The sequence below is a fragment of the Mustela erminea genome, chromosome 6, assembly GCF_009829155.1.
Source record: "Mustela erminea isolate mMusErm1 chromosome 6, mMusErm1.Pri, whole genome shotgun sequence".
Classification (NCBI taxonomy): domain Eukaryota; kingdom Metazoa; phylum Chordata; class Mammalia; order Carnivora; family Mustelidae; genus Mustela; species Mustela erminea.
The window spans coordinates 96,971,111-96,981,050 of NC_045619.1; the positions used below are offsets into that span (position 1 = coordinate 96,971,111).

Below are 9,940 nucleotides of genomic sequence, written 5' to 3' on the forward strand. Positions count from 1 at the left end.
TTTATGAGGCCAGCATCACTTTGATCCCAAAACCAGACAAGGATCCCTTCAAAAAAGAGAATTACAGACCAATATCCTTGATGAACACAGGTGTGAAAATTCTCACCAAAATACTAGCCAATAGGATCCAACAGTACATAAAAAGGATTATTCACCACGACCAAGTAGGAATTATTTCTGTGCTGCAAGGTTGGTTCAACATCTGCAAATCAATCAATCTGATACAATACATTAATAAAAGAAAGAACAAGAACCATATGATACTCTCCATAGATGCTGAAAAAGCATTTGACAAAGTACAGCATCCCTTCCTGATCAAAACCCTTCAAAGTGCTGGAATAGAGGGCACATACCTCAATATTATCAAAGCCATCTACAAAAAACCCACTGCATATATCATTCTCAATGGAGGAAAACTGAAAGCTTTTCCGCTAGGGGCAGGAACATGGCAGGGATGTCCATTATCACCATTGCTATTCAACATAGTACTAGAATTCCTAGACTCAGCAATCAGACAACAAAAAGAAATTAAAGGCATCCAAATTGGCAAAGAAGGAGTCAAACTGTCACTATTTACTACATAGAAAACTCAACGACTCCACCAAAAAATTGCTGAAACTGATACATGAATTCAACTAAAATTTACTTAAGGAGAATAAGTAAATACTCTCAAGCTATGAACATGCATGAGACTATGAAATGGAATGTATGGCATAGAGGATTAGATAAGAAACTGTACAGAATTCTGGTCCAGGGCTTGATGAATTGCTGGATCAATGATGGTCAACCTTTAAGGAACCTAACAGTGGTCAGTTATGCAAAAATGTAGGTGTGTCCCTGGGAGCCTCACTGATTACATACATTAAGGATTGACTATAACATTCCCCTCACTTTAAGATGCAGTTGTCTTTAGGTACACCCACGCATCGTCAAGAACAGAATGTAATAATATACGGAACAGAGGTCAAAGCTTACCCAGGCCCAAAGACATCAACAAAAATGGAGAGCAAATACAAAGTATTTCTGAAGTAGGCTTGATAGTGTTAGGAAAGCGAACACAGGACAGACGGATGAAACAGAAGCAAAGACTTTTTGACTGGGCCAATGATAATCCTGTTCCTTTTTTACCTTCAAGCTTCTGTTACATGGTAGAATCTTAATGCACTGGCTCCCTCCACTTGGCACAATGTCAGAAGTAGATTCACAGTGCAGTTGAATTAATTAATGGTGAATGTGAATAAGGGAACACTAGAGCAGAAAAGCCTTTATTACATAAATGGTCATATGGAAGTACCAGTTTGTAGATAAGATCAAAGTTGTCCTAGGAATAAAACATTCACTAAAAACTGGACCACTTATGAAATTAATCACCTCTCAATAATTTTTCCTGTCACTTAACATTGAAATATATTCTCACTTTCAAATAATTTATGCATAGGTCATTCTCTATCTGATTTGATGAAACTAAAGAAATGGAGGAGAGGTGGGGGGTGGAGGGTGGATATTAATGGAAAACAGCTACATGAGAAATTGCAAACACCTGAAAAATTTTGGGAATATCTTAAAATTTGTCCAGATGGTCTCAGAAAACAGATTATACCACACGATTTTGACAAATAAGATCTGATGATGAGACTAGCTAAAAACTGGAGTAGAAAAAATAAATTTAAGTAAGCATATTTTTTGAAAGAAGGTAGTTTATCAAAAAATTTAAGGATTTCACTGATAAAATTGGGAAATAATTTTGTAATATGGATCAAATTGATACCAATTTATAAAAATCAACTATTGAGTTTACCATCTGTCATTATATTATCATAAAATTTGTCAAAGAAATACTACCCCCCAAATCATATTCTTAGTTTATTATTTGTGTTAAAGATAAGTACCTATTACAATTTTGCTTTATTTTTATTAAAAACTATCTTAATTCATAGTTGTTGAAGTTTTTTATTTTAAATATAAAGTACCAATAATTAAAAGAATTTTTCACCTGCTTATTTTCCAGTTTTCTGTTTGTTTTGTTTTGTTTTTAAACCATCTCTCTCACTCTCCCTTTCAAGGTCAGTGTGGATTTTCTTAGTGGCTTTTATTCTGATATCAATTATTGGACAAGAAGAAACTTCCTGGTTTTTTTGTTTTGTTTTGTTTTTAATTTTCACTGGTCAGGACTTAATTACAACTGAGGTAGTTTTGCTTATATTTATTTGGAATGGGAGCCTGGGACATTCATTAATCTATATGTATTCATCCTCCTGACTTTTTTTTTTTTAATTAACATCATTTATTATTTGGCAGCTTGTTAGAAATGCAGAGTATTAGGAGCCATCCCAGACCTATAAACCCAGATTTTACACTTTAAACATATCCTTAAATGATTCATGTATGCACTGAAGTTTAAGACACTCTAGACCAGTAGTTTTTAACCCAGTCTGCATGCAAGGCAAGTCAGAATTCTTGTTAGAGGTGGGCATTAGTAATTTTTATAATCTGTTCAGATGATTCTGATATATAGCAAGGGTGTGAACCCACTGCACATAAACCCCTTGAGGGCAAGACCATGTATTAGTTAATTTTATGACTTTCTCAAGGGCCCAATAAAATGTCTTGGCTTATATTAATGAGTCTTTGTCATACCCAGGATGGCGTTTCCTATCCTCCAAAGATATGATTTAATACAACATGAAATACAAGTGGTTGACTGAATTTTGGGATTGCAATTCTGAAGTGCTTTCCTCAGTTATGTTCTAAGGCAAATGCTATAATAGAAACATAAACCCCAGTGACCATAAATAAAGCACACTGACCTTGAGTTAAAGCTGACAGTGGCCTTTTCTTTATGAAAATAATAGCTTTTGTCACTCACCTTATGAGGTGAAATCAAGCAAATAAATAACCAAGAATTCTGCAAATATAAAATGCTTTTTACATAAGAATAAAACTACTGCCTCATTGGTATTGTTACACAGAACAAAGTATATTCTGAACACAGAAAATAGAAAATAAGATCTATAAAACTATGTATTTGCAAGGGCCGAAAGTTGGGTTCTCTTCGTCCTTAATTCATATTTGTTTCTCATTCTTTAGAATACTTCCAACGTGCACAATAAAAGTCACATGTGGTTCTTTATTTCTTGTCTCAGTAACCTTTTTGACTAAGGTAAAGAAAATATCAATTTAACCTAAGTTGAAGGAAGATATTAATAGATGAGTGTTTTAACAAATCACTTATGAAGAATGCATTGATTTTTTAATTCAGTTAAGTATCCATTGGGAAAAAATGCTCAGGGTGAAACTAGTTAGCTCTGTAATGTCACTATGCTATATAACATACAAATTAATTCGTATCATTTTATATTACCCTGGTAACTGTTTCTTTGTAAGTATTTGTATATATAGGTAGCAAGATAGCATGGACTTAACACAAACTATTTGTAAAAATATCTTCTGTAATCTTTCTTCCCTAAAAATGTAGTCTCTCCTTTGTAAAAATTTAGAGAATAATTAATATAGAAACACCTAGGGCTGCTTCGCTGATATGATTTATGCTTTGCGATCACAAAATATTATATCTAGTCAACTGAATTTTAAGTAGCTGAATGCTAGTCAGAAAATTTTATCCCACTTAGGAATAAGTTCACAGTGACAGAATATATTTCCCTGGTGAGTCCAGACATTGTCAGTAAGGAAAGGCTTTTAGTTGCTCCCAGTCTGGGCTTGAATCTCTAAAGAAAAAAGCACTTACTAAAACTATTATCTGAGTCACTTAAGATATATAGCTTTGACTTCCAGTACTTTCTCTATTTTTCACTTCAAATATGAACAAATGAGAGCTGTTCCTCTCCCAGAAAATCTGGGAATGTCTCTTAAAGGTGGGAAAAGCTGAAAGAGAGAAAGAAAATCAATGATAACTCCATTTTTATTTGGGGAGGGAGGTGTATTTTCTGTTCTGATTTTTAAATATCTGTTCTCACTTAAAATATTCACTGAAAACCAAGTTAAAAAAATTCACATACTGTTTATTTCATAAGGAAATCCTGAAATTTGATGGAGATCGGAAAATGAACCCTATTTCATTTGTGTTTCTTTCCAGATAAACACTTTTCCAGCGGTTTGTGGAAGAAAGCTGATCTTCCATCTAGTAGACCCAAAGTGCCTGAAACAAAATGGATATTTATGGATAAACCTCTTAGGGCTACAGATTCATCATTTCGCTTTGTTTCTCTGAGAAGCTCAGGAGAGTTTTGTGATTTACTAGCTGGGGAGTAATTTATTTATTGCTGACAGCTGGGCTCTGAAAGAGGAACCAGCACAAATATCAATATAGAATGGCACAAAATAAGGATTACCAGAATATTGTGTCTTCTCTTATGATATTGGGGGCCAAATAGTCAAATGTTGATTGGAATTAACATTTTATATGAGATTGTCATGCCAATGACACGGGATCTTCAGGGTATTCCTAAAGATTCTTCTGTCATTTGACTTTCACAGAAGAAAAAGAGAAAACATGGTATTAGATGACTTAGTTCTAAAGCTGTGATAGCTGGCAGGAAGTAAATGACTTTATTGGAAGATTGGAAAATATCAAGAATTTTGACACAGTTACAGCACAATGCAGGCTCTGTTTTCCCAAAATAAAGCCTAGGTAAGTGCAGATAATCATATTAGCATACAAAAAGACACAAACCTGGAGTTACAATATTAACCTCTCCTGCCTGGGCCACACTGAGGCACAGAATAATATACTGCCTTAGCACTGGCTAACTTGTAACAAGGTCCAGGCTTGATTCCAAGATGACCCTGGGGTTGTTTTGGCAAGAAGCCCTAGATCAAAACATGTGATATGTGGAGACACCAGGTGAGAGACTATTTTTGATAAGAAGAAATAACTGCAAAATGAAAGTAAATTGTTTGATATAAGGGACTTCTTTTTGACTTTGAGTTGCTTATTAACATAGTCATAGGTCTTGTTTTTGTTTTTCCTATATCCAGTATAATGGCCTTTGTTTTCTATATCCAGTGTAATGGCTGTAACTCAAAAGGAAATCCACTCTACTGCTTTTTTCCCGTTAGTTTCATCTAAGAGTATGTAACTTATGTAAAAAATACAGAAGAGTTTATTCTATCAACTCAGTTTCCTTCTAATGGGATATCAATAGCCGTTTTTGTTGGTATCTTAATTTCCTTTTTCTCCACAGGGTCTTTTGTTTTGGAAAGTTGTTAAGGCAAGTTTATTATGCAAATTTTACAATATTTAAAATATTTACTTGAATAATTTCTATGCTGAAATGTCTTTATTCACAGATTACGTACTTTTGACAAACTGTATTGGTTTGATTTCTCAAAGTTCTTTATTTTTTACACTTTATTGATGAATAATTGAAAGATACATTATTTAACATGCACAATGTGATGATTTGATATTCATATACCAAAGGACATTTTGAATTTAAGATTTATGAGCTTGAAAACAAGTAGGTAGAAAATGCTTACAATTGATTGCTGATTACATATGTACATGTACATTTTAGTAAATCTGATTTCATTTCCAATTCTTCATTTATACATTGTGAAACCTTAAAACTACTCAAGCTCACTGATCTTTATTTCCCTCAGTTACTATGTCACAAATCTTTTTTTTTAACCATACTATGAAATATTCTTCTAAGTTATGATTTTATGGTCACATACAATTGTATACATCGTGCCCTTTCATATTAAATTTCTTCCTTATTTTTGGGCATGTAACTTATTTTCTCCCCTTATTTAAAAATATTACAAGAAATATTATTGTCCATTCATCTTTGGGAATGCATATTATGTAATTTTCTTCAAGTAAATTTCTAGAAGAGGCATTACAGGATCAATGGAAATGGATCTGGTAAGTTGTGTTCTTTTTTCTTTTTATAGAGGCAAATTTTTAATAAAATATGCATAAATTTAAATATAAATGTTTTGATCCTAGTTGCTTAGCTATAAGCAACTTCTCAAAGATTTTTGAATTGGACAAGATAATATATGTATCTTTTATGTCATCCCAGGTATATTATGATATATAAAGAATATATGTATCCTTTCTTCCCCTCTCCTTCTCTTCTTCATAACTTTACTTTTAGTTCTTAACGCATTTACTTTTATAACACAGATCTTACTTATAATAAGTTACAGATATTATAAGTTGGAAATGCATTTAATATACCTAACCTACTGAACATCATACCTTAAACATGTTTGGAACACATACATTAGCCTACAGTTGAGCAAAATCTTCTAGCACAAGAGCTTATTTTATAACACTGTTGAATGTCTTGTAATTTGTTGAATACTATATTGAAAGTGAAAAAAACAGAATGGTTTCTTGGGTAATCATGTGTTTCAGCCATATACTACCCTGATTTCATGACTAACTAGGAACTATGCCTCACTACTGCTATCCAGCAACATAAGGGATTATCAAACTACATATTGCTAACCTGGAAAAAGATCAAAATTCACAATTCAAGATACAGTTTCTACTGAATGCATATTGCTTTTGCACCATAGTAAATATTTGAAAAATCATAAGTTGAACCATCATAAGTCAGGGACTATCTGTATTTTATAATATTTATTGAATATTGAATTATTCATTTTAATCATTATCTACAATATTTACATTTATTTAGAAGTTTACAAAAATGACTAGCACTTGCCTTGAAATCACTACTTGACTGATATATGAGAAAAATAGTTATATGGACTGAATGTTTGTCTCTCCTCAAAATTCATATGCTTAAATTCTAACTTCCAGTTTTATGGTATTAAGAAGTGGGGCCTTTGGGACGTGATTAGGTAATGAACATGGAGGTCTCATGAATAGAATTTGTGCAGAAAGGGACTCTAGAGTGTTATCTAGCCCTCCTTCTGTCATGTGAGGATACAATGAGAAAATGCCCATGAAATAGTGCTCTTACCAGTACTCCATGACGCTGGCACCCTGATCTTGGACTACAGCCCTCAGAACTGTGAGGAATAAAATTCTGTTGTTTATAAGCCACCAAATCTACAGTATTCTGTTACAGTAGCCTGAACTAAGACAAACAGATTATATATATATACTATCTGTATATAATATATAATCGGAAAATAATATTATATAATATATATGCAATAAAGATATATATGCAAATAGATATATTATGTATAAAGTAGTAAGTGCCTTAAAAGAGAATGCATTCTTTCAATTATCCATCCTAAGAATGCTTGTTTTATTTTCAATAGTGGGTTCAGGATGGCATGACAGTTTTAGTGGAAGCCCCGTCAAATATCTAGTATCTGTGTAAAATGATACCAGATTCCTGACAATTAGCTCCCATCAAAACTTAGCTAGGCTGTCTTTGATGAACACTTTGCCTTTCGTATTCCTCATCTTGGCGGTCATCTTCAGTAACCCTGCCATGTTTACAAGGACACCATGGCTTCAATCAGAAACTCAGAATTCATTTAAAAAGCCCAATGAGACAGGTCACTCTTTCAGGTTTATTTCATAATGATGATACTATCAAATACTATAATTTTCCATGGAGTTACAAAACAAAAGAATGGAGATACTTTCCTGAGACAGTTTACACATTCAGGAAACGCATGTGTATGAGAATCAATGTAACTTAGTCCAATATTACACAATTGTATAACACTAATCATCATATTATGTATCATTTTTATTTTTTAATTTATTTTATTTTTTTCATTGAGATAAATGTACTCTTTAATCCCCATTACCTATTTTACCTATCCCCCCAAACTGGTAACCATCAGTTTGTTCTCTATAATTAAGAGTCTCTTTCTTAGTTTGTCTCTCTTTTTTTTCTCCCTTTGCTCATTTGTTTTATTTCTTAAACTCCACATATGAGTGAGATTGTATGGGATTTGTCTTTTTCTGGCTGACTTACCACTTAGCATAATACTCTCTAGCTCCATCTGTGTTGTTGCAAATACTGATTTCATTTTTATTTATGGATGAATAATATTCCAGTGTGTGTGTGCATATACATACATATATATATGTATATACAAAAAACACATCTTTATCCATTCATCATTTGATGGACACCTGGACTCTTTCCGTAATTTGGCTATTGAAAAATCTGCTATAAACATCAGGATGCATGTATCCCTTCAAATTAGTATTTTTGTGTTCTATGGGTAAATACATAGTAGTATAATTGCTGGGTAGTAGGGTACTTTGATTTTTAAGTTTTTGAGGAAACTCCATAGTGTTTTCCAGAGTGGCTGCACCAGTCTGCATTCCCATCAATAGTGCAAGAGGATTCCCCTTTCTCTACATCCTCACCAATATCTTTTGTTTCTTGTATTTTTTTATTTTAACCACTCAGACAGGTGTGAGGTGATATCTCATTGTGGCTTTGATTTGCATTTCCCTGATGGTCAGCAATGTTGAGCATTTTTCATGACTGTTGGCCATGTAGATGGCTTCTTTGGAGAAATATCTATTCATGTTTTCTGCCCATTTTTAAATTAGATTATTTGGTTTTAGAGTGTTGAGTTGTATCAGTTCTTTATATATTCTGAATACTAACCCTTTATCAAATATGTCATTTGCAAATATTTTCTCCCATTCCATAGGTTGCCTTTTAGTTGTGTTGATTAGTTTTTCATTGTGCATAAAATTTTTATTTTGATCTAGCTCTAATACTTTATTTTTGCTTTTGTTTCCCTTGATTTAGGAGACCTATCTAGAAGAATGTTGCTATAGCCATTGTCAGAGAAATTACTGCATTTGTTATCTCCAAGAATTTTTATGGTGTCAGATCTCCATTTAAGTCTTTAATCCATGGTGAGTTTATTTTTGTGAATGGTGAAAGAAGATGTTCCAGTTTCATTCATTTGCATGTTGCTTTCCAGTTTTCCCAACATCATTTGTTGAAGAGACTGTCTTTCTTATTGGATATTCTTTCCTCCTTTGTCAAAGATTAACAGACTATATAACTATAAGTTTATTTCTGGGTTTTCAGTTTTATTCTATTGATCTATACATCTGCTTTTATGCCAGTACTATATTGTTTTAATTACAACCACTTTGGTAGGGGTATCGGGTACATACCTCAATATCATAAAAGCCATCCATTAAAAACCTATAACAAATATCATTCTCAATGGGGAAGAACTGAGAACTTTTCCCCTAAGGTCAGGAACATGGAAGGGATGGCCACGATCACCACTGCTATTCAACATAGTACCAGAGGTCCTAGCCTCAGCAATCAGAAAGAGAAAGAGATAAAAGGTATCCAAATGGGAAAAGAAGTCAAACTCTCACTCTTTGCAGATGACATGCAGATGTGAAAACACAAAAGACTCCACTCAAAGACTGCTAGAACTCATACAGGAATTCAGTAAAGTGTCAGAGTATAAAATCAATGCATAGAAATCGGTTGCATTTCTAAACACCAACAAAACAGAAGAAAGAGAAATTAAGGAGTTGGTCCCATTTACAAATGCAACCAAAACCATAAGATACCTAGGAATAAACCTAATTAAAGAGGCAAAGAATCTGTACTCAGAAAACTAGAGCATACTCATGAAGGAAGTTGAGGAAGCCACAAAGAAATGAAAAAAGTTCCATGCTCATGGATTGGAAGAACAAATATTGTGAAAATATATATGTTACCTAAAGCAATCTGCACATTTAATGCAATTGCTATGAAAATACCACCAACGTTTTTCAAAGAAATAGAACAAATAATCCTAAAATTTATGAGGAACCAGAAAAGACCCTAAATAGCCAGAGGTATGTTGAAAAAGAAAGCCAAAGTTGGTGGCATCACAATTCCAGACTTCAAGCTCTATTACAACGCTGTCATCATCAAGACAGCATGGTACTGGCATGAAAACAGACACAGAGATCAATGGAAAAGAATAGAGAGCCCAGAAATGGACC

At 33.3% G+C, this 9,940-nt stretch overlaps 1 long non-coding RNA gene across 2 annotated transcripts in view; it reads left to right on the top strand.

Moving 5' to 3' along the window:
- LOC116594007 overlaps positions 1-9,366 on the top strand; it is a 51,842-nt gene extending 42,476 nt beyond the window's left edge. Inside the window, exons 2-4 of one of the 2 annotated variants that reach the window (XR_004287030.1) lie at positions 4,094-4,861; positions 8,730-8,839; positions 9,329-9,366. This is a non-coding gene — a long non-coding RNA (uncharacterized LOC116594007). Of the gene's footprint in view, positions 1-4,093; positions 4,862-8,729; positions 8,889-9,328 lie in introns of those variants that run through there. The other variant, XR_004287029.1, reaches the window with a different exon arrangement.
- Positions 9,367-9,940: the final 574 nt, after the last annotated feature.